General features: G+C 37.8%; 1 long non-coding RNA gene across 1 annotated transcript in view; it reads left to right on the forward strand.

The window, feature by feature from the left end:
• The window catches only part of LOC111931943 (uncharacterized), a 56,835-nt gene that overhangs the window by 15,851 nt on the left and 14,593 nt on the right, over positions 1-26,391 (forward strand). The window contains exon 4 of the long non-coding RNA XR_015289398.1: positions 6,809-6,982. This is a non-coding gene — a long non-coding RNA (uncharacterized LOC111931943). The remainder of the gene's footprint in view (positions 1-6,808; positions 6,983-26,391) is intronic.

Below are 26,391 nucleotides of genomic sequence, written 5' to 3' on the forward strand. Positions count from 1 at the left end.
GGTAGAAATATGTTAGCATTGAAGAAGGAAATATTGTTTAGGTAGGAAAAAGAAAACTGGCTGCATCTTTGTGTATGCTAAGTCTGCCACTTTGGAAACGAATTCCCTTCCAGAGTAAGGGCAGTGACTTGTCACCTCCTCAGTTTGATCCTCTGCCCTTTCAGAGTGGCTTGTGATGAGAATGCAGCACTCTCAGTGGTACTGCCATTCATGGAAAGCCCTGAAGAATGGAGAAGGTGCACTAAAACTCACAGAAAATTATTCTGACGACCCATGTTTTAGAGCCTTTCATTTCTGAATATCCTGACTCCTTGCTTAAAAAGTCTCCTTCAGCTTCATCACCTCTCTGTCTACACGTTCTGCACAGATGAGCAGCCCCTTGTCATACACAGAACCATGTAGGGTAGTCTCCCTAATGTTGCTATTAAGATGAAGCTTCTTCCTTGGGGATGTTTTATATGTTTCATATTCATCTGCATTTCTCATCTAGAAATCTGATGCTTCCATGGCCTTCTCTGAAACCAATCTGGGTTTTTTTTCTGTCCTTGTTTTACTTGTCATTCTATGAAATCTGTCTATTTTGTCAATCTTTCCTATAATGAAGTGTATTCTTCCAAATCCTTTTTCAGACTTTAACAAGATGTAGGTCAGGAGATTTCCAGGTAGGTAACATACACTTAGAGCTGAACAACACTTGTGTGCCTGACACAGTCATTGTGACCCTATTATTTACCTAGAATTAATAGCTTGTCCCATTCATCAGCAATCTCACTTCATCTGATTGAGGCACAAGTTTCTTGAAGGAGTGCTCAATCTTTTCAGTTGCTTTTCTTATTGACCACATTTGAATTCACAGCCTTGAAAATTCATTACTGCTCGAGATCTTGAGTTATCCTTCTCATAAAACTGTAACAGAAGGCTAACCCTGGTAGGAGAAGAATAAAGAATTTCTTCTGCTGAACTGTGACTTTGGAACTGGGGACAAGATGCTAATCTCATTGCTCAACAAAAAGTGAAAGATCCCTCCCTTTGACTTTTAATACAGGGACACAGAATAATATGAAGTGTCAATATATACTCCTGCCTTTCAAGGCTCCAGAAGATCGGGGCCAATTGGATTACAAAGAGTACCAACTTGGTTTAGGATAATGCTTTAAGCACATAGTGATAAGCAGAGTAAATAGGACAGTATTTCCACTGGGACACCAACATAAGATGTTTGCACAGACTGTAGGATATAGGCCAGAATAATGCACCATCCCCCTTGGTAGCTAACACCATAGCCATGCTCCCAAGACTAACCACTGAACTGGACTCTTGGAGATCCAGGGACAACCACCTTGAGTAAAAGGCATTTTATGTTCTTTCTTTGAGTTGTCCTGTACTTCAGGCCTGCAAGAACCAAAGAAACCATTTGAATTTGCCATGGTAACTATTATGCAATGGAGGCTATATATATATAATTCTAGGAAGGGAAAGGCAAGGTCTCACTTTGATCAAATCCAGGATGCATTTATTTTGATCTCAGAAATATCCTGAACTGAACTGCTCATCTGTAAGGCATTTTTATCTCCGAGACTCATTACTCCCATAGGATTGATTTATATTCTGCATCCAAAAAAAACTGAAGGGCTGATTAGGCCTTAAGAACAGCAATTTAATCAATGGAGTGAGTGAGCCCATGTGTGCAATTTCTGTGCAATGAACTTAGTGCATCATTTCAAGTGAAAAACATCTAATTGGATTATTTACAACCAACATTTACAAATTAGATGGCTGCAACAAAACTATGTGAGTGGTGTAAAGTGAAAGTTTTTTTGTTGTTTGTTGTTGTTATTGTTTTGTTTGGGGTATTGGTTTGGTTTGGTTTTTTGGTTCTTTTGATTCCTGCAAGAGAGATACTGGTCTCCAAATAGCTGTAATTAAGGATGCATGAAATATGCAAACTGAGAATGATTTACAGCACATCAGCTTTGTTCTGAAGGAAAGACAGAAAACAACGACATGTCAGTGAGAAATTAATGTCTTTAGAATAATTCATTATCAGGCCACGCATGCCCATAACAGTGGAATAATACATAAAAGAAAGTAGAATCATAGAATATCCTGAGCTGTAAAATACATCTATAAATTGTTAAATGACACAGTAAAAAACTAATTATAATCAAGTGCATCATAAACAAGTGATTGGCCTCGAGAAGGACCTCCACTACACACTTGGATAGGACACAGTGACTTTGGGTGTCCAGAGTGTGACTCCAGGGGATTTGACTAAATCATCTTCAAAGGAAGTTCTGGTGATGATGTGACAAAACTACTGAGAATATTGACAAGATGAGAAAAAGCATCCAGATATGACAGCTTCTGCAGTTTTCAGCCTAAGCTCCTTCTTCATTCCTCTTCCCAGCAGAACTGAACCTCCAAGATGTCTTCTCTAGACAGAAAGTAAAAAATAAAAATAAAAAAATAGTGGAAAATGTGGCCCATAACCATTTGCAAGATCAAGGCCCTACATGCAGAGAAATTAAGAGATGTACACCCAGGAGATATTTTGTATCAGTTTCTCACTTTCTATTACAAAATGAACAGTCAGTAAGAGGAAATGCATCTGAAGAGAATTATTGCTCCCTAACTTTGAAAAACAAGACCATCCCACAGTCAGGGCAATTGTAAACACTAACACATAATTCAACGAGTTTTGCACAGCTGGACAAAATTAATTACCAAGAATCAATAGTTTAATCTAAAGCAACATCATCTAGACCAAACCTTGTTGTTTCCATACTCATACAAAATGGGAATTCCAAACAAGTTGGGTTTGTTTCTTATTTGCTTTGGCGTTTTTATTCTTTATTTCTATAGACATCCCTCTCAAAGTCAGGTTCTGAAAAATAATAAAAGGCCAGAATTCAGCAAAACAGAGGGAGGAGAAAGTACAACACAAACAGAGGTTTTTTTGAAATCACCAAGAGGAGGAGGGAAACTAGAAGCTAAATACTTTTTTCTATTGTTCAGATTAGGACCAGCTTTCTAGGTGCTACAAACTTGCTGCAATAAATGTGATCTAAATATGCAAAAAGGTTGATTTAATTCACATCATATTCAAGTATATTAAGTGCTTGAACACTGCATAGCTTTAAGAGCTTCCTTGCTTCAAACACATTAAACTTTCCCTATAAAGGAGCCAGGATACTCTTAAAATCTTCCCTTTGAATTCATTCCTTTGGCAGATAGGACTTGGCCAGAGTGAACCTGAGTGTGAGAGTTTTAATGTATTAATACATAAAAAGCAATTTCAAGTGAAAAAGAAAAAAATATTTCTTCAAAGGAAAAGAATATGATGGCCAGAAAAATGTTTTTAGAAATGCAAATGGAAACTTGGCACTTTATATTTCCATATGTTTCCTGCAGCCAGGATGAATTCCAGCAAGTTGTCCTGGATTCGTGAAGAACAAAGAGGAAAGTAAAAAAAAAAAATCCTAAGTCAAATTAGGCAGGAGCAAAATATTTCTGTGCTGAAGGTATAGAGAAAATTTCAGAAGCATCATAAACCCTGCAGCATTATGAATTAATTGTGAAAATGGAAAAATATAAAAAAAAATCAGCATAGTTCCTGAAAATGACAGAAAGCATCTGAAATTTCCTTTGCTGAGACTCATTTCAAAGCTATCAAAAAAAAAAAAAAAGAGACATTTTCATATTCTGATATTAGATAAGTTGATCTGGAGACATTTTGCTCTTTCTTTCAAATGTTTTTAACACAGTTGAAACAAAAAGTGAGAGAAGATTCAGTAACACAGAAATTTCATCTTTTGCTGCTCACAGGCTCTAATTTCCTTCAGTACTTTCAAGTTTTGCACCCAATAATAGATGTTGGATGAGCAAGCATTATACATGTCAGTACAGTAACACAAGTCACATCTACGCTTCATGAATTCAAAAGGAGTTTCTTGTTTAAAAAAATAAAATAACCGCAGAGGTCTTCAGAAAATGTGTTCTAAAAGTGGATCCATTTGGTATTGTACAGATGTAACTACTGTCCTTCTAAAACAACTTTTATACTTCTAGGACCAAGTCAAGCAGAGGGAAGGTTTTAAACTGAGCAAAGAGACCTGGTTTATGGTATATGGTTTATATTTGGTAGGATTTTAATATCAAAATCAAAATTTTCAATTAATTTGCCTGATTTTCCAATATATTTTCATCCATAAGACTATGTTTAATGAAATTCTTTTGAATTATTTTCCAATTCCCTTAACCATTCCTATTTCTACATATTCACCTCAAAGGCTTTTGGTGCATGCTATGATTGCACAAATCTACTGATATTTTTCTAAATCCAGATTAAGTGAATGAGAAATGTTCTGCTGAAAGAGCTTCTCTCCAGGGCCAAAATCTACCAATATGCTCACCAACATGTATTTCATTCAACTATATATTTTCTTTTAGCCTCTTTCATTGCTCACTAGCTTCAACCTTCAATATGTCAAGCATCACCAATAAGAAAAATACCTTTCTTCTCTGTTTTTATACTTTTGATACTTTATTTTCATCTTTTGAAATAAAAAATATTGGAATAGCTACAACAGAACCAAGATTTAATATAGATGACAAGGGTGTAGAAAAGGTAAGATGCTTAAGTTTAGATGTGCTAACTGAGAATTTTAGAAAGGATGAACCAATAAATTCCTGAAAACCTCCCCTTTAGGGCAAACCACCAAATTTCTTATTGCTTTTGAAGATTTTGGCTAAACAGTAGAGAATGTTTAGCATTTATTCAGTTATTATATATTGCAACATGGAATTTGCCATATTCCAAAGTTATTCCTGGCAAGTTTCTTCTGACTCTCAATCCTTTCGAGCCTGGCACTCCATAACTTGATAAATACTTTAGCACTTGGTCTCCCAACCCAACATCCTAATTTCACCTTCACCTGCTGTAAGCTCAGTAGCTCAGAAGGAGGCCAAGGGCACCCAACAGCACAACCAATTAATTGCAAGGAAACAGAACAGGACTGACCAGTGCAAGAAATAACTGAGCACTGGAAAGGTCAAAGCAGTCTGATTTACAGTACTGTCATGTTGTGCAGAATGCATGAGGCATTTCAGTGCTCATTTCACATTCTACAGTGACAATGTCTGTAATGAATAGGAAATGACATATTATGAATTCATTCTTGTGATGATAATTGTAATGAGAATAGTGAATGGTACAACAAATCTAATCCATCTTCATGACAATTTAAAAACTGTAACCTGATTGCCATCCTGGGGTATTCTTCAGACATTTTCTAGAAGAAAACTAAATATGATAAAGAGGAAAAAAAAATATTGTCTTTCCTGGATACGTTAAAGCAATATTTCTTGGAAAGGTGTGTGATCTGTGCAAAACTTTCACCAAAAAAAAAAAAACAACCCTTCCTTAAATTACATAGAAACTTTGATTTTCCTTTTATTTCAGCATAGTATGTTGTAACTTTATTAACAGAATCTTAAAGGTCATCAACTCTAACTCATGCATTAACAGAGGATAAAGAAAACCTTGAGTTATTCCAATAATAATCAGATGTTCTGTATGTAAGATAATAGGACACAGTGATGCATTGCATTTAATAAACCTAAGTAAGGAAAATCAAACTCTACATAAAGCTTAGTTACCTTGCAGATTTCAGAACCTTTTTCTTGGCAGGGGGAAAACAATCTTTCAATGAAAGGTACAGCAGTGCACTCACTGAAACTTCAGAAGCAGTAATTTCTGTCCCCACAGTTTTACAGGAAAGAGGAACCACAATATTTGCTTATGCCAAGCTATTAAAAATGTCAGCCCTCCCTCTCCCAAGCACACTACCATCTGATGTCAATGCTCAGAATTAAATATTGACTCCACAGCAGGCCCTTACAAAAATGAGACTGTGACCCTGAGGGGATCAGGACATCAGCATTGCTTGCTCATGGCTTCTGGAATCCCCTCTGTCTACCACTGATGACACTCACACAACACAGCTGGTCTAAACTACCCCAAACCACCCCCAAAAATCTGAAATTAAGTCTAAGAAAAGCTTCTCTGAGGTATTCTTCCTCTTATTCCCCATAACACCAATGTTATTTTCTGTTTTAATTTTATTGTTTTCTTAATGTCTGAGTAATTGAATCAAGTGTGGGTCACAGCACTGCTCCTAACCCAGGCTTGAAATCACGTAGAGGAGGGCTCATTTAATGGATCATTGCTCGCTAACTTTATATAGCATTGCTTGGATTGCAAACCAGTTGTGTATCTTGTTACACAGCTGATGGTCTTGTAACCATGCTGCTGTATCAACTGAAATTTATGGTTCTGCTTAAGATTTACTTTGGGAGTGATTTATTTTGTTTTCAAGAGTAATTTGTATTCCAAGAGGGCCTGTTCTAGTAGAGGCTGAAATCATTCTCCAAGAGGTTTACATAAGCAAAAATAAAAATTATAATGACAGTCTGTAATTTTCATGGATGAACTTTTAATAGAAGTGCTCTGGTAAACAGCGACAATTTGTGTTCACTTGTAGAATTAAATCACTTGATATGTTGATTGTATTGAATTAGTCACTTGTATAAGTCATGGGTGTTGACTATTGAATTTTTTTAAAAGGTCTTTATTGATTTTTAAGGAGAAAATGCACTTAAAAGGTGGCCCAATGTTGTAATTCTGCTCATTATAAAGTGCTAAATAGCTGAAGGGGACTAAAATAGTATTTGGGAAAAGAGAATCTATTTTTAACTAATTAGCTTTGAATCATTTGTCTAGCTAATCCATGTTCTCAATCTATGGCAGTGTTTGGAAGGTAATTGAAAACCAGTCTTCTAACAAATGTGGTGACTGCCCTAACTAGAAGAGATTCCAGTACTCAGGAAAGAGAACAGAAGCAGCTGCAAATGGCAAGTGCAGGATGAGCCCATGACTGGTGTCCGAGTGATCACTGAGATGCCCTGAGTGCACACACCCCAGGTTAGTGCTCACACTCCACATCAGACAACAGCCTCTTAAATTCACAGCTCACTGACAACAAGGTCACAGTGATTAAACCCCTTGAAGTGAAAATACACACCTAGTCAATATGGGAACAAAAATCCTTCCCCCAACCCAAATGTTTGTTCTAATTTGAATTAATATTTATCCTGTTCAGTGTTAGTAATTTGAAGATTTCTGTAATGATCTAAATATTATTTAGAGTTTCAACACTTACTGCCTTCTTTACTTTGCCTGTATAATTAAGCTGTATAAGAGCAAGCAGAAGAGATTCCTGGTTGTGTGTGTGTGGTAGGGGGGTTGTTTGAGTTTTTTTTTAATTTAAAAACCAGTCATTATTGCAATTCCAGGACCGGATGAATAACGTATGGCTCTTAGAAATAGCATGGTACAGAGAACATCTTAATATGCACTAACTAGCACTGAACAACTGTTGTAAGCAAACAGGCAACATAAAGCCTTTTATCAAGATAAAGCAACTAGACAACATTCAGAAAAAAAGTTATTTAGCAGAGAGCCAAGAATTGGATAGAAATTTTATTTGGAAAAATATCATGCTCTGCCAAATTTCACTTGGGTCAAAACACAAAGACTGAGCTAAGGAGATGAGTCAAACCTACCTGCAAACAAGACTCTGAAAGAACCCAGCATATTTCTTTCAAGTTTTATGTTATTAAACCATATTTTTTTAGATTCCTGAACTCTTCCTCTGTTATTCCTTTGTTCCTTGGAAATCCTTAAAATTTTTTTGTTATAGCACATTTTTTTTCCTAAGAATCTGGTGAGTTAATTGGTTTCTAGCATGACTTCTAAACCTGTATCAAATGAACTTGGAACTGGGACTGTTGTAAATTGTAATGTGCAATTCCTGGAGGACTGTGCAATTTCTATTGTCACATCTCATTTCCTCTTAGACCTATGATATCTGAAACCTTGTCTTGATGAACCCACCAAGTCTGGTGTGTTTTTGAAAACCCACAGCTGAGCAATGGTTTGTTTTCAGCACCAGGGGACACAGCCTACAAACAAAGATAATATCCAAATGGCTGGATCCACCTTACACAGAAAAATCTCTCACTCTGCATTCCTTTGTTCCAATGTGTGTGCAGTCTCTTTATGCTTTAAAAAAAGGCAGGAACACAACAGCAATTGGAGCTTTGGATCTTATAATTGTTGTTGGAATCTCCACAAAAACTGCTGTGCAATTTCCTGATTAGAAGCATTTTGTAGAAGATTCTAATTGTTGTTTTCTCCCGCAAAGAAAAAGAAAACTGAGTAGATATACTTTTAATTATCTCCTAAGATAAAGCAAATGTTTTTTGAGAAAGAGTATCAAATTAACTCTGCATTAACATAAGAAGACAGAAAACAAACAAGTAGCATTTACTTAATTTTATTTGTATTTCTATACATCTGACAGACTTAGTCAGTCATATTTTAAGCCACCTCACATAATCTACATGTACAGTGTCTGTAAATAATTTGCTAAGTTCCACAAGCCCATTAACATATAGCTGTAGAGCAGTAAATGAAGCAAAGTAAACACTCCAAGACTTTGGTTCTATCACCAGTTCTCCATGACAATTTCTACCCCAGTTTCAAAACAGGAGAATTTTAATGGTTACACATCCCTTACTTTTATCTATGTATGTATCTATGTAGCTCTCCAGAACTACAGATTTCTACAGAACTATACATTTATTATACCACTGAATTAAACAGAAGGCAGGACCATAATGAAAGGAGTAGCAACACTGAAATGTGTTCTGTCTCCTTCCTGGAACTTCCCGCAAATAAATATTTGTCTTCCTTATCCTTTGAAAGATGCTGGTGCTTGGAAAATTAGCTCCTACAGTCTAAGCTGCTCTGAACAAGACTGGAAAATCCACGCTGGTAATGATCTATTTTGATCAAGCCCTGCTGAAGTTAATGGAATTATGCTTGTTAGGGTATTTCAATGAAAAATGTTTTACCAGACACCCTGAAAGCAAAACTACTTTTTTTTGCAAGGTATTAGTGCTGATATATTTATTCAATCTTTCTTTTTGGAGTGAAGTGACTAGTGTTACATTATTCTGTGTATTCCCTAGGGATGCAAAAGTTTTTCCTTTAAGGTCCTAAGGGATCCATTCACATACAAAAAAGTAAGCAGAAGTGGGGCTTTAAATTTAAGTCTAAAGTAACTGGGTTGTGATCACAAACTGCCAAGCAGAGGCTGTAAGGAGACTTTCTCCTTTGGGCATGCTCCTGCCACAATTCTGGTTTTCCTCCAGGAGTTATTTCTACTCCACCACCTGCAAGGACATAGCAGGATAAAAGAATGCTGCAATACTTCTTAGGACCAAATGTTATGTGAAATTCTTCCAGTTAAAAGTTCTCTCAAGTCCTCTCTTTGGGAGCAGACAATAAGATATTTTAGTGTCTTAGGAACTTCCAAGAAAGAGCTAGACAGCTCTTGTTCCGTGTTCAATTTCATGTGAATAATCTGCCTTTTCTTTCTTCCTCCATGGTGAAATTACTCATAGTGAGAGCTTTGGTTTTCAGTTTAAATTTGGGATGCATTTTTTTTTTTTTATTCTGTTTGAGTGGTTGTCAATTGTTTAATTGTTATTTGGTTGGTTGGTTTGTTCTCTGGTCTGTTTTTAGGTTTGTTTGTTTTATTCAGAAAAGTCCATCATATCATTAGCCCTGTAATTTAGGAGCCACTTGAATAATAAGAGGTTGTATTGTTTTGTCATTTTTATTGAACAGGATCTCTCAGCACACAGCAGGCAGATTAATGTCACTGGTCATCATTTAACTACTCATGCCCTCTTTGATTCATTCCCCGAAGTTGTAGAATTGATATTAACTTTTAAGAACTGGACAGTAAGATAAATGATTTTGGTTTTGTTTTACCTTGAAATAAGAAAAAGGTCAGAAATAATTTATCTTGGCATGACAGAATCTGACCAGGCACACAGAACTTCCTGACAATTTGCTTAGGGAAAACTCTCACTGCCTCCAAGCTGAAACACCTGGATGTTGACCCTTGAAGACCTCTCCCCAGCCCTGCTTCTTTTTAAATTCTCTTTGGTGTGCACTGATTTAAAGGGAGTAAAAGGTGATTGAGCACAATACTATTTTTGACAGAGGCAGAGACATTGGCTAATTCCCTCTGGTTCAATCCTCTCATCCTTTGCAGTGTGGACAGGACTTGGATCTGCTCTGATGTTTGGACTTATTGGACAAACTACAAAGCAACACTAAAAGCTGTCTCAATAAAAACTGCAGGCCTGTGTTTGGCCATACTCCACCACAACAACCTGTGCATTGCAGAAACACACTCTCCAGATCTCCCATCTTGTGTTCAAATATGACAGTCTACTTCCTTTTGGAATTTTTTTTCTTTTGCTTTTCCGTAAAAATTTGAGAATAAAACTGAGAATTGTTATGAATGAGTCTGGTTTTGCAAGAAGAGTCACAGTACACTCCCAACTTTTTAATGATTTCGATTATTTACTAGAACTGGGGGAAAACCTGACAGCCTGTCACAGACAATGCTAGCGAAGTTGTTTAAATCATCTCTAGGCATGTTCTAATTTAGCTCATTATTAATTTCCTGCCAGGAAATCACTGCCCTAAACCTCTCTAATTCAGACATAAGTCATTCTAAACTCTCACACAGACAGCTGATTGAACCCAAGACTTTTGTCTCATTACAAAGCCCAGACGCTTTCAGGCAGAAGACTGTTCTAGGCATTTAATATTTTGAAACAAAATGTACTGTATAATTAATTGAGTATGAAATGCATTGTTCATCACAGAATTAGTTTATCTTTTCAAGAGTTTTCTGGCTGTATGCAATCATTCACATTTCACAAACTGCTGTAGGTTTATGAATTTTCACTTTTGATACAATTGAGTTCTAACTGTGTTTGCAAAATGAATGCAAAATGTTATCTGGAGGCAAACTGAGAGAAACCCCTCTTGTTCTATCCGGTAAAACAGAATGTTAGGTCATTAATCACCTTCTTCTTCACTACTTCTCATTTTTTTGAGTGAATGATTTGTATTCCAGCCATGTGGGGGATACTAGCAGAGAACAAATAAATCTGAACTGACAAAGCAGGAAATATTTCCTAATTATTTAGACTGCTGAAGAGAACTAGAAAGCAGAGACAAAGAAAACCCACAAAAGGATTACTTTGTGAATCATTTAGTTTGCTGGGTGTGAGATGTGCTTGTCATGTTAACTTCAGTCATCAACTTTCTTCAAAAGACAAGGAAATGGAGACAGGGGTGCCACCAAAGGGGAGGTACCCGAGTGCCCACTCGTTGCACCCAAGAAGAGTGAGCCTCTGCTTGCCAAGTGTCAGGGTGCTTGCTTTGGCCTCGTTTGAATAGACAGAAATTTGGTCAAATTCTCACCCATTTTCTGCTTTCTTGTATTTGCCAAATAACAGACTGAGAAAACACTGCTTTATGACACTGCTCTCTGTTTCACCCCTCAAGAACTGGATTATGCTTTCCAGCCTTCAGTCTGTCTTACCAGACCATGTGGATGTGTGAGGCATTTAGACACCTTTTTTTCCCCTTCCCTAATGCCTCCTTTTCTGAAACCTGTGTCCCCTCATCAATACCAAAAGAGCAAATGATACCCAAAACTGTAACAGCAGTCCCCTCATGAGAGCTGTATTCCTGTACCAGCACTTGGTATCACATGTATCAAAAAATACCATGTGCCAGCTACTGAGGTATGATGACAATACGAATGTCTCTGCTCTTGCAGAGAAATACTGAGGAACTTTCTTTAACCGGGACTTACATGCCCTAGAGAAACTGTGTGCTCTTCTTTCAGACAGAGCCTTTGTTACAAAAGGAGTGACGGCTGTAGGAAAAATGCCTGCAGAATAAATAACATTTTATACTCCACTAGGTGCTATAATAACACCCTATAGTCTTCCAGGAGATCTTGCTGGTGGATTTGTGCTATTTTCATGATAGCTGTCGATTCACAGTTCCTCAGACCAATTGACAATAGGGTCCCTACTGTGTTATATAAAGCATGCACTTTAGCTTTAAAAGCTCAAACCTTTAATCAAATTCGAAATGCCAGAGTAGAAATTTCAAATCACTGTCAGTATGACTTTGCTCATATCTTCAAGTCTGGCAGTCTCAAAAATACTTTCTCAACTATACGGTATCAAATGGAATTTGTTTAAACACAATGGTGAGAGTTTTTAATAAGGAACAATTTGTGCTGCTTTATTTCTCTGTTTACATAGAGAGCAGTATGTTGAGCCATGTTTCCACTGGTTTTGCTTTTTTAAGTTGAAGCCTTAAACCGTCCTAATCTTCACCATTCTGTTTTCGCTGTCAGAACAGCTTTTTTTAGGATTTTTTAAACAAAGTAGACTGACTGATAAAATAATACTAAAATATCCTGAAAACTGCTATCTGACATTCATCTTTTGAGTTACTCATGACTAACACTGTATTGTACAACAAAATCTTTAATTGCCAATCTTTAACACTTCTCCCCAACAAATAAATGCAAAACAGACTTCATCAAGCAAAAAAACAGATTTCCAAATTCCACATTTCTACTTTTTCATTCATTTTCAGGACCCAAACTCCATAAGATAATAAAAGTTCCTTTCACCATTATCAATCAGAGAGGAATCCAACTATCATTGAGCCATTGGACATTGGTGTTTAGAGATCATTTTCTTTGCACTGCTGTTGCAGTATCCCTCTGCCAGAGGGGAGGACATCATGCACATGACAATAAACTCTCCTGCAAGTGTTACCAATTTCTGAGTAGCAGCCATAAAATCATTATCCTGAAAAGACAATGTGACCACTATAACCACAAACCTGGAATAACTAGGTTTGTAGATCTGATTTCAGGAGTGGTCCCAAATCTTTATTAAGACTCTTTCTTTTCCTTCAGCATTTCAGTTCCTGTGACAAAAACAGGAACCTCTGAGAGACTTGATGAGATCAGCTGAAGGGAGCAACAACCAGTTCAGGTGCAATTGCCAGCCTCAGAGGCTTCCCACTGAAATCTGTATTCCTTCATGTACCTGGGATAAGTGACTCATCCCATTCTTTACATCCATGCAAAAGAGTAAACTCCCATGCTGAAACTCCTAGCTGGGTTCAGCACTAGAATTTTTGCAGTCAGGGCAGGGTGTTATATTGCAGCTGCCAGAGTCCAGCTACGGTGACTCCTCTGAAATACAGTTTCAAGCAAAAACTTAAATCCACTGCTCACCTAAAGTACAAACCTCTCATAACAGCATTATATAACAAACATAAACCTCTCAGTGCACCAATACAATTCACAGGTGGTGCTAAATTAAAAATTTTAAACACTGTGAAGGTAGAAACTGCACAACAGAGTACCCAAGATTAAAATTTTCAGAAAAAAATTAAAGGAAGAACATCAAAGAATGCAAACAAACCATAAGAGGAAAGAAACTGAAAGATGAAAATCCAAGATGTGATATTGAAAAACAGAAAGGAATAATATATGCAGACATGAATTAATGATGTAGCCAGGAAAAAAAAAAATCAAAGGTGTTTGATACACCTTTTAAGGTGCAAAAGAGGCAAAACAAGGATATGGAAATGCCATGGTGAATTCCTGTTCTCCAACGTTACAAAAAAGAGTTTCAAAAAAAAGTGTTTCAATAAAAAAACAAACAGTGAAATAACCACAGCATTGGCTTCACCAAAACAGACTAAACAAAGAAATTACCAAGTAAAAGCACAGCAAAAACCCACAAAAAAGTCAAAGAACACAAGGAATAATAATTATTTAATGTGTTACATGAAAATTAATGAAATAAAAACAGAATCAGCCTTCAGTGAAGGCTGAATTTTAGGAAACAACTCTGAAAGTGAGTTTACTAGAAAGCTTAGCAATGCTGCAAAGGGCACATTGAAATCAGCCCATCAACTGGGACTTAAATGTGAAATATACACGTGTCAGTGGCTTTTCCAGTACATTTCTGAATCTATTTTGAAAGCTGTATGCAAATATCTGGTGAACAAGTGTATCTATATCCCATTTAATGAATTTTATCTTTAAGTGAATAGTCAAGAATCAATTATTTCTGAACAATTTGTAGGTAAAGATAACTTAATGAATATGCATGCAAATATAGAGTGGCAAATATAGAGTGGCAAATACTCTAATGAATATGCAAAACACATGAAGTGTTCACGAGTATTCCCTGAAAACTTTTAATTAGGTACTCATCCAATCAAAGAACAGAAATATCACTTACTTATGTGATCCCAAACTGCAAATCATGATCACAATATGGAATAGTCCCTGCAGTCCTTCTGCAGGCTAAAATAAAATAATTCAAAATCAAATAACACCAAATTAAAATCCATTTTCAGATAACTCTGGAATTTGATAGATTGACAATTAAAAAAAAATTGTGGGTTTTTTGTTTGTTTTTTTTTTCTTTTTCCTTTACTGGCAAAAAATACCCCTCCTTTTCCTCTCCTTTTTCTGTCTGTCAAAGCTCCTTAGTATTTCCTGAGCCTGACTACCTCAGCAGAAATCCATGCCCTGGCCCCAGCTCAGCCCATGCAGAGCAGGTGTTGTGTGGCATTCCTGAGCCCAGGAAACATTGTCCCAAAGCTCTTCTCCAGCAGCACTCGGGAGACAGCACGTATGCAGGGGCTCAGAGAGGTCCTGCTCTGGCTGCCACTCCAGTAAATTTGAGACAGATTATGTCTCTTGGTCTGATATTGAAGAGCACAATCAACTTAAAACATTTATTTCAGGGGACAAACTAATAAATCACTGTAGCTTCAGATGACCATTAAGCTTGTCAAGATTTCACTTTCCGACTTACATTTCTTGTGACTTGACTCCACACAGGAATTTTAATGATGGCCACATAATGTAATGCCAGGCTGACCTTTCCAGTCGGGAAAGGCTCACCAGTAAACTTTGTGATGACCTAACCTCTAAAGAGGACACCAAAAATGAAAGGAATATGAGCTCAGGCCAGGTGATGGGTGCTGTGGAACAGGGTCCAGGGAATGCCGTGTGCACTGCCCATGCTGGGGGATCTGGCTGAAAGCTGGCACTGCGGTTTATTGCCGTTTTCCATAAAATTACATGGTTTACACATGCTTCATCCTGACATGGGTTCAGAGGGCTGGCAGAGGAGCACTGAGATAGCCTTTTAATGAGCAACAAAACCATCAGGAAAAGAATGATAAACTGAGCTCTTATAATTGCTAGTTTCATGGTGTATAAGATATGAAACATGAGATCAGAATGATAATGGCAAGCTTTATGTAAGCAACAGCATTGCTAAGGACAACAAACCCACAAAACCTTTCAAGAACTAGACCCCCTGTTTGGTGGAACAGCTCCACAGAAGGTGAACTCACACTTCAGCTCCCAAACCATTGTGGTACTACGAGCTGTGATGATGCTCCCATGGGCAGGGCTGGGCCAGCCCCTCCTCGGACCCCTCCTTTTCCAGAGCCAGGCAGCCTCTCTCCAGAGCAGTGAATGGACCCAGGGCATATCCAGGTAAAATACATCCACTAGATGTGTTCCAGGAAATGCTAAATGGGCCATTTCTCAGAGATTTCTTGTCTGAATGGATAAATTGCAGTGAAATTCATTGTATGACAGTGATGAGTGAGGAAAAGAATACCGTGTTCTTTCTGAGGGGGGATTTAAGGTCAGCCCTGGTACACTGCATTCAGTGATATGTGCTAGTAAGTCTTATAAAGTAAGAGCAAAAATGAAGTCATATAACATCCAAAGCCATCCTGCACCATGCAAGGTCTTGTTTGCTCCTTCCATCCCTCCTTCCACACCCTGACCCAGGAAAGATAGCACACAGCCACCAAAATCATCAAATGGAAAAGGGACAGGGAAAACTAATTTTCCTCATTAACACCAGGCTTTTCCATGCCTTCCATGAAACAGGAAAAAAAATCAGTGATGTTGTTTTCACTCTTACATAGAAAAATAATTATCTTAATGAATATTGTAGCTGTGTTGTGCATTTATATTATAACTATCTTTGACTATCACTTAATGATCTTTCTGTTGTCTAAAAAACCCCTGGTGATTGAGTTTGGGTTTGTCTGGTTTTGTTTCTATTTACATGGTAAAAAGCAGTTGCCAAGCAAAACATAATAAATCGAAATTCTGACATAATAAATAGATAATGTATTGTAATTGGATTATTTGTAGACTGTCTCAGCAGAAATTTGCATAACACTCAGAAAGATTGCTGCAAATATCAAAAATAAGCAGCAGAGCTAATTAAGGGGTTTGTTTACATGTATCTTCCTGAAAACAAATTAAAGAAGGAATTAAAACTATACTCCCTCCTTAGTTTTCAGGGTAGGTTGCCACAAGGTTAAAGAATTTATGACTCTCATAACTACTCTTTTCCATCAAACCCAAAATTAAACCTCTATCACTAGCATGAAAAGGATAATGCACCTGATTCCAGCAGCAAGGACTGAAACTTACTGTAGTGGATAGACATGTATCAACAGATCAATAGACATCTGTGTTCATGCAGATAATCACTGAATTAAAACAGGGAGGTCTATTCAGTTGTCATCCTGGCACATACCAAAGAGGGACTGGTCTTTGTGCTTTCAAATACACGTGGTCTGTTACCTAAAGTGAGATTTCTGATACCATTTTTTGCTTGTCTAGATGCCTGGCTTCAAAGATGAACACTGCAGTGCATGTGCAGGAATAATTAGACCTGAGAAAGGCCTCAAGATACCACTGTAACACTTGCAGGCATCTAAAGAAAACAAAACATTGACTCTAGTTTGGGTGTTTTTCTTTCAAAAACAGAATGAAACACATTGAAACAAACTAAAAATGTTAGTGATGACATAATTAGTCATAAACCTTGACCCAGATGGCCAGATTTCCCAAAGGAAGAGTCTTCTGGCGATCTGGATATAGTCTTTGAGCTCAGTTGCTGGGAAATAATAATGCATAACTCCTGATCAAAATAGCCTAGATGATCACACTGGTGTTTGATTTGGTTGGTTCTTCAGACTTTCAGGGAGAAATAAAGTGTAGACATATTCTTTGAAAAAGAATCACTGTCTTAAAGGTGTTTATTTCTGATGCACTATAGAGTTGGTTTCTGTCTGCAGCTGTGGGCATTTACCTAGAAAGTTTTTGCAAGAGCCCAGCTACACACTGGGGAAAACCAAGGTACTTAACCTGCCGCATCCTGACTCCTGTGCCTGAGGGGGATCACACAAACAGCCCTGACTGGGCCTGCACACTGCTTAGAGGGACATTATTTGCAACTTGGACCGTGGTGTTCTGTGGCTAATTGTATTTTCCTGCACAAAGAGGTGCTCCATGGCAGGACATTAAAATTACTTACGTCAGTTCTACAAATGGATTGCAACTCGGGTAACAAAAGGAACTTAACCTTCCACTATTGCTGTAATTTATATTAATCTTTTTAAAAGCAACCTCTGGGGCTGGAGAAGCTGTTTCAGTGACATGGCAACGTGTGCATCACAGTGTTACTCCATGTCAGTTAGACTGTGTCTTTTCTGTCCTCTCATGTGCCATATTGAACTGGCAATAAATAGCTCTATCACCATTTTTAACTGTCTTAAATTATTTTATTTGATATAAACTCTTGTTTATGTATAAGCAAAGTACTAAATGGGATTCAAGGAAGGCTATAGTAACTCTCTATATGAAATGCTCTCTTTCTAAAGCTCTTGAGAAGAATAACCAGCTGGAGTGAGGGCCTGGTCCTTGAGAATCAGCACAGTGAGGCACCTCAGAGACATGAGGATACCACCCTTTCCCTCCTGCTGCCTCCACAGGAGAGTGCAGATCTCTCCTGTGATCCTTGAATTAGCTGATGAAATGCTTGATGCATGCTAGAATGACACTGTGAACACACGTTTTGGAAACTCCATCCAGTCCAAGGATTCAAAACACAATTTTAGAATCTCTGTGTTCAATTTTGGGCCCATCACCTCAAGAAAGGCTTTGAGATACTGAAGAAGATGTCTAAAGAAGGGAAAGAAAGCTGGTGAAGGGTCTGGAGCACAGGGCTGATGAGGAGGGGCAGAGGGAGCTGGGGGTGTTTAGCCTGGAGTAGAAGAGGCTCAGGGGAGACCTTACTGCTCTCTACAGCTCCCTGAAAGCAGGCTAGGGGGGTCGTCAATTTTCCCAAATAACAAGTGATAGGTGAGAGAAAGTGACCTCAAGTTGTGCCAGGGGAGGTTTAGGTTGGATATCAGGAAAAATTTCTTCAGTGAAAGGATGGTGAAGCCTTGAAACAGGCTGCCCAGGGCCTCAGACTCCACCATCCCTGGGGATAAATGTGTAAATGTGGCACTTGGGGACACGGTTTAGAGGTGGGTTTGGCAGTGCTGGGTTAATGGTTGGACTTGATGACCGTAAAGGTCTTTTCCAACCTAAACAATTATATGATTCTGTGATTCTATGACTCTATCTCTCATCAAAATTGTGTCCCACGAGTATCCAGTTTCAGTATAGTCTCTGGAGGGGAAAACGGTGTTAAATAGGATTAAAAGTTAATGAAATATTTTATGACAATATTTTACCATAGCAACAGAAAGTTAGAGCTGAGCATTGTATAAATATTAATATTACTCTCCTCATCTCAATCACTGAAGGACTTGGGGAAAGTGTGCAGAGGGGGAAGAATCTCATTTTTATGGTTCTAAAATTCAAATGTGAAAGAGGAAGAGAGATTGGGCTATAAAAATAAGGTGCTGCTAACTTGCCTAATGGCCTGTAATCTGCTGGAAGTACAGCTGCACTGGGCTTTTAAACAGGTGCTCTGATTATGGAGCATAACAAACATGTTAGGCTTTGTAGTGCATTTAATATCTTATAAACAGCCAGGCTAATTTAGGCAAGGCTAATGGGTTAGCTCAAATGGTACTCGTGTAAAAGGTGTGCGATTATGTCTGCGTACATTAAAACGACAATTTCGGTGCTCTGAGCTCCCCACCCTGCACATCTCAGAGCAGAGGCTGCAGCAAATTCCCAGTCAGTGCAGCAGGGAGCTCCAGCTGCTCCTGCCTCTGATCACTGGGTTTACCTTGTGATCCTGTGCCTGTGTAATCTTCCAAATGGACAGAAGATGAAAATGAGCTTGGTGTCTTGAGGGGGTCTGCTGTCATTTGTATTTTCCCCCTCTCCAGAAACCTGTGACTATGTTTTTTCCAAGTGCAAACCTAGCAAGTGTGACATCCCAACTGCCTCGTGCTTTGTGCTTTCTGAGGTTCACTTCATCAGGATACTGCAAGCCTCTGCTGATTTGAGACTAAGAGGTCATACTTCCAAACAAATATAAAAATCTAAAAGGGTGAATGAAGACTAATTCTACTGTGATTTCAATATGTTAGGACTAAGAGGGTGAAACAGGGTATTTTTCTGTGTGTGAAAAAAACAGAATCAAGAACTCAATGCAACGTCCCCAGAAGCACTGGTCTTGTTTGGGGGGGCAGATCCTTGGGTTGTTTATACCTTCAACACTGACCAGCTGCTCAGTCTGAGGCATGGCTACCTGTCTGCCCCTGGAGCACATCTGGGAAAGACTGCCTGCATGTGGACCCACTCATCTGTCTCTGCTTTGTGCTGTCCAAGTAACACTTTATGCCTGTGGTTACAGCCGTGCTCCCTCTGGGCATAAAAATGAGGCGTTTAAATATTTTATTAACTAGATCATAAAGGCAACATCCAAGGGGGCGATCCTACCTGAGGCAGTGAGATCAGTGCCCTGCTCTGCTCTGCAGCTGCTCCTTAACTAATTAATCCTTCTGAGAGGTCAGCACAGCCACAAGAGAAAGGAGGTGCTGGTTTAGGGCAGATCATAAGGCAAAAGCAGATTTGTGGGTACAGAGGGGAGAGGGCAGGAGAGGTAAATGTTGCATAGGAAATTACAGTGAGGACCCAAACTGGAGCTGGAGCCCCACGTTTGCTGCAGTGCCTGCAGGTACCTGTATGCTGCACAGTTGTAGCTTTGGGATTTGTAAAGAACTATATACTTTAAAATTCACTTTTAAAGTGAGATTTCATTTCTAATCACTGTTAGAGTATCTTTTTTTTGTCATAATGGATCTGTATACCTTAGATGAAATTCAATTTAAATGTAATAATAATCTTCAGTCTACTTTTACAAGTTCATAGGACAGTCAGACAGAAACGTTTAAGTGACTCAGATATTTTTGCAGGTTCTGGAAGTTTTTTTAACAACTGACACATTTAAGTTTTAATATTTATGCTCAGTTGAATTTTGACACCTAAAATATCCAAAAGTGATGTGACCTTTTGGGCTTTCTGTTTGTTTTTTTTAATCTGATTTGCTGCTGTTCTATTGAGCATCTGTTTGGTGGCATACTGTGGAGGAACACTTATTATTAGATTGTTTATTTTAAGAATAATGATATAGCAGATATGCCATTGTTAGTGGAACAGAAAAATATCAAAAAATAGGATACGAAGCTGGCAGCTCAAATACATCTTTCTGGGAGGCATCTTAGTGCATCCATTTCTTACTCCACTTGCTCCACTAAAGAAGAAAAGTAGGTTTTTTTTATAGCAGTACTAATGCTACATGGGCCATTCTGATTAAAAAATTTAGAGTTTCAGATCTGATGCTGAAATCGAAAAGAACAATAAGACTAAAATATGCCACATCTTCAGTGTGGCATCTCCCATTTAAGGAGGAATACTGTAAGAGATTAACCTTCTCATGCTGTAAAAATTTGAAGGCTAAGACCAAAGCTTTTAGAGCAAGAATACATGCTGGCTCAAGCCAGAAAACATTTTCCCATGGTGAATCCCAGAGTTGCAGACTCTATCTTGGCCCAATTAAGTTCCTTGAACTCTAGCTGTCTATGAACAGATATAAATCTCCCTGAAATCCTATAGTAAACCAAGAGCAGGGTATCTGCTATTCTAATGACTGAATGATTTAAGTTGTGTCTCTTCCCACCAAGCACGGTGCAACACTTAGTCCCAGCGCTGTATCACTCTGTAGCATATTCCACCGTGGATACACCACTCAGGATCACTTTAGATTTTATGTGTGCTTCATTGTGCAATCCTAAAAGCCTAAAATGTGATATAATGGAACATTTAGCTCAAAGATAAGGAAAACAGCACGCTGCACTTTGCAGCCATTTGATATCCTGACAGGAAAGGGAACTGACACATGATAAAGAAATAAATAGTACTAGCAATGAGTTATGGCTTGTGGGGATTCAGTCATGCATTATTAAATCGGTATCACGACACACTTCACTTTGCAATTGGCCAGGCCACCATTTTGCATTCCTTCAAACAAACTGGTTTCCTGTGCAAGGAACTGATGGGAGCCAATGAAATGAAAATATACATGCAAATGGTAGGCAAGAGGATGAAATAACAAACCCAAGGGCAAATGTGCACATCCTGTCAATTCCCAGACCATAAGGAAAATAAAATATTCAAGCATTATGGTGATTCATAATGTAGAGAAGGCAGATAATGTAAAACAGTTGTGGTGATCTCCTATCACACAGGACAAAGAACTGCCCCAAATTATGTTTTCTTTCTTTCTTTCTTTCTTTCAGGTAAAGACTTCTATGAAAAACAATTTTTAAAATTATCATTGAGGGAAAATCCAGTGCTGTCTATGATAAATCACATTCTGGTTAGTTATCCTCACTGTCATGACCATAATTCTGTAACAGGCTCTGTGATTAACAAAACTGCTTGAGTACCTGGATTGCTTCTGTTAAATGTATTTTCTATTTCTTCCACTGTTCCCATAGCTACAAAACTCCCTTCATTTTATTAACACCCAAAAGTTCAGAGAAAGCAATAAGCTGATTAATGATATGTAAAGGGGAAACTCAAGAATATAAATCCAGGAGGCCCTTCCTGGTGCAAAGAAGGGCTCTACCATAGGTTCAAGGCTTCAGAGCAAAAACCAGAGGGGAAAAGATTAAAAAAAGAAAAAAGTTTAGCTAACATCTGTTCAAAATACAGAACACCATTAATATGAAACTCTTTTCTTGATTAATTTGTCAAACACGGATCTTTGCACAGAGTATCTGAAGTTTTGTAATATTAATCTGAGTTGCTGCTGATAAAATGAGAATATGTAAGTTTCACAGCATGAACATAAATTCTAATGATCAACCAAAGAAAGAATTAATTCAGTAGGTTATATACACCAAAAGAAGGTGGATGTTGAGGTAATAAATATTATAAACATTTCTTACATTTTCACAGTCTTCACATGCCAGTTGAGAAAGAAGAATCAATATTAAATTACACTCTTTGCAAACATTAATAAATATTGCTGTTACTTCTACAGCCCCTATACGAGAACCCAAACTAATAAATCAAAACTTGTTCCGTTTTTCCTTTTGCCCCCCACCCAGAAAAAAGAAGGTGGAGACAATAAAATGGGTGTTGGGAAGTTTTCTTTTCACCCAGTTATCTGTCCTTTCATTGTTTCCCTAACAGTGCTACTGTTCTGAGTTTGATACACAACACATCTGTCCAGTTAGAGTTGTGTCATTTATGGAATACTAGCTCTGGAAATAGAGTACGACTGCACACGTGGCAGTGACTCCTCAGGATAAACAAATGCAGTTAAAAATTACAGTATTCCCAGCTAGAGGGCTTTACCCACTGCAGAAATTGTGTCTGTGATATGATACATGCAGTTAATTCCAGACAAATCCACAGGAGTTCCTGGTACTCTTCAAGGTACATGAAGGAAGGGGAACAAGCACTGAAAAGAGGGTGGAAAGAATTCTAAAATTTGGTTGTATTTTATGGGGAAGTTTTCTTAGATTAAAAAAGGGAAGAAAATTATATAGTTTATACTATGCTATAGCTATGTTCAAAAATATCAAGTCAGATATATATGAAATTATATCAAATCAGAAAATTAAGAATATTGGGGCCCCATTCTATCCTGAATTAATATTTTTGGGGGGAAGAAACTCAGGACCAGGTTTGAATTTGATGTGACCTCTTATGTTCTAACACCTTATTCTCTTTAAGAAGGAAGACAGTGGGTGGGTAGGGAAAGGATGAGATGAAAATGCTTTTCTTTGTTGCTGTGTTAATGATCTTGAATTTCTAGTAGGTTGTCTGGCAGAGAAAAATAAGTTTTCTCACATATTTATTATATTTTTCACCCATTGTTGCAGCAGGAGAGTTTTCAGCTTGAAGGGTTAAAGATGAACCCTTTTCACTCCTGCTTAAGTGGCTGAATGATGCTAATGGCAAAAAATCTTTCAATCAGCTACAGAGCTGCCCATGTTTTGCACAGCCTTTTTTCCAGATAATGGGACAAACAAATATTAGTGCTTGTATTCCACCATAACAGCAAACCTTTTCTCATGCTCCAGCCTGTTTATTTTCTTACAGTCCTCAGAGGGGGTAACAAGAGGGAAAGATTTGAAGAAATAGAACCTGAAATCTCATTGTTCTGCAGAACATAAGCATTATGTGGGATATCTGACTGTATGAAGAGGCAGTTAATACTGTGGTTCTTTGCAACAAATACTGTGCTTAAAGGTCATTCCTGACAGGGGCTTTGAGAGCATCTGTTGCTAGGAACACACAAGCTGAATCTCATTACTGAAAACTATTTGAGTGACAATCATCACAACCCTTCACTATTCATTATCTTTTCTGCCTTGCAAGAGATCTGTACCCTCTTTCCCTCGTTCCTGTTACCCAACAAATATGTCAGACGTTTTTCAGTTTGACAATGGTGACCTCAAAATCACCTGTTTCAGTGATTATTTTATTTCTGTTTTGCACTGCCAAGTGGAATACTTGTTACCTTGAAGCAAATGATTAAGGAGATATTCACCATGAATATTCTAGCCACTGAGCCTGATAAAGAGGTGATGTAGTTCAAACATTCTGACCAAATAGTCTCATTTAAGCAAACTACAGTTTGAATGCTTCTTCAGTGTCTTGAGAATGACAACATTAATCACATTTGCATCTTCCCTTGAAGTTTGCTTCCCATTCTGTTTAGAAATCCCCACTGCAGTACAGCATGGAAATACAGGCTGTGGGGAGGGAAGCTGTACCAGCCCTCTCAAAGGTCTACATTGCCTTAATTTGTAGGGAGAAAGAATGAAGTATTTTTTAAATCTAATTGAAGAGAAAATTTTATGAAGAATTTTTTATGTTTTTTTTTAAATCAGGGACTGACTCACATTTTATCATTTATTAAATTATGTAAGCTCATCTTTTATTGCAAGCACACTTTTCATTCTTTAACATATTTAGCAATATTTATGTTCATTTAAAAGCCTTCAAATTCTCCATACCCAAAATACAGCTTCCAGAAAAACATGATGCAATAGCATCAACACACATCTCTTGGTGTTATGGATTTTGCCAGTTCTGCTACTACTCTTCCCTTAGAAGTACTGGAAACATCACCTCTTCATCTGACAATGAAAACATCTTCTCTAGCCAAGAATTTTCATTTCTAGAGGGTCAACCAGTTCTGCCATTAGCTTGGAAATTTTAAGGCTAGGAATGACTGTATTAAACTTTCAGGTGGACATGAGAAAAAGCAATGCCCATGAGCTGCCCCTGCAATGCCACTGACATTTAAAGACGATTCTGTGCAGGAGCTCTTTGCAGTACCTGGACACACGGCATGGTCAGTAGGAGTTTATGAATCTCTGAGCAGGATTTTGGATATCTGGCTCCTCTCACAGGAACTAGAATTTCCCTTGGAGTACAAAGGCAGTGAATGTATTGAAACATAAATATAGTGAACCACAACAAGCCCCTGAGATGTAGAACAGATTTAAATGCTGGTGTCTTGAAATCTACATCTCAAACCAGATTACCAATAGACTGCACAAACCTGGTTTGACACTTACATGTCTCTCATATTTTATCTTTGTTAGTTTTGTGTCATATTTTGTGTTTGTACCAGTGCAAGGATGACATTTAACAATTTAAATTTGCCACATCTGAAATGGTAGTCTGGGTTTCTAGCAGCTAACATATAGGAAATATTGGGAGTTTGAATATTCTGTCATTTGTTATAAAAACCCAAAATGGTATACCTAATAGAGATTTTACACTTAAGATATAAGTTTTACACTTAAGGTATACTTTCACATATAGCACTTTTGAAGAATCTAGGATAAGATTCCAGTAGTGTCAGTAGTATTACTTATCTATTAATCCACTGACTGTCATATAATATACATTGCAAAACTTTGTTACTTCAGCGTTCATAACTCTTAGTTTTCTGCCACATTGCCTCCATCCATCACTGAAAATCACATTTGCTGATTTTTACTGACAAGGGCAGCAAACAGACTTTTCCTGTTTTGTTTATGATATGTGTATATGGGAACAGGATAGCCATCCTGAATTATTTAGTTTCTCAGTATATGGCATATTTTTGCAAACAACTATCAGCACGTGGCAACACAGATTTGTTCAATAATGTATTGCTTTCTCTAACATGTGCATATAGTGTCTTCTCTAAATAACATTCTATCCAAAGGGAAAAACATGAGAGCTCAGAACCCAAACTGCCTAACAGTGCAGGCATAAATCCCTGTGGGCATATTCCCCATTGTCTTCCTACCTGTGTCATCCTTCATCCTTTTGTAAAGTGGGTACACAGTACAATCAGGTCTGAAAAGCAGATGATTTATTCCTCTTTTCACAATGGTAAATGATGATACAAGATGCAGAACAGCAAGAAATTTGATCCTTGGTCCTCTGTAAGCCTCTTTTGTTTGCTCTGAAGTAGCAGCTGTATTTCAGGTCGGAGATTAAAGTGTATTGCAGCAGCTAGAGCAGTTGCCATAAAACGCTTTCATTTCCCAGTAGTCACTAAAGTGATCATCTATTACCAGGTTTTTATGCTGTCCCTAGGAAATATCTAACATCTGAAACAAAGCAGCTGGCAAATACTGATCCTTTACTTTGGGAAAGTTGCATATGCACGCTACTTCCCACTTATAAATCCGATCTGTATTATTCTCTTCATTACTGGCAGAAGGTACTCTCTTGGAGCTGGTCACCACTAAATTTCTGAATGCATAAAATTTGCAATTAAGCCTAGATTTTCAAGAGTACTTGGTATATTCAGAGCTCTCTTGGAAAGACAGTGTTTTTTCAAGTGAGCTACTTTGCATCTGCCAGAAACAAACATAATAGGACTAGTAATATCCAGTGAAGAGGAAAAAGTAACTTGAACTTGCACAGTCTTCCACTTGTTTAATCTTCAGAGTGATTATTTTACCTGTTTGTATTCCAAGCAGTAATATGATAATCTTAAATTACTATGGAATAGCTATTAAAAGTACTGCCTTGC

The sequence above is a fragment of the Cyanistes caeruleus genome, chromosome 7 (assembly GCF_971803275.1).
Source record: "Cyanistes caeruleus chromosome 7, bCyaCae1.hap1.1, whole genome shotgun sequence".
In the NCBI taxonomy this organism is placed as follows: Eukaryota; Metazoa; Chordata; class Aves; order Passeriformes; family Paridae; genus Cyanistes; species Cyanistes caeruleus.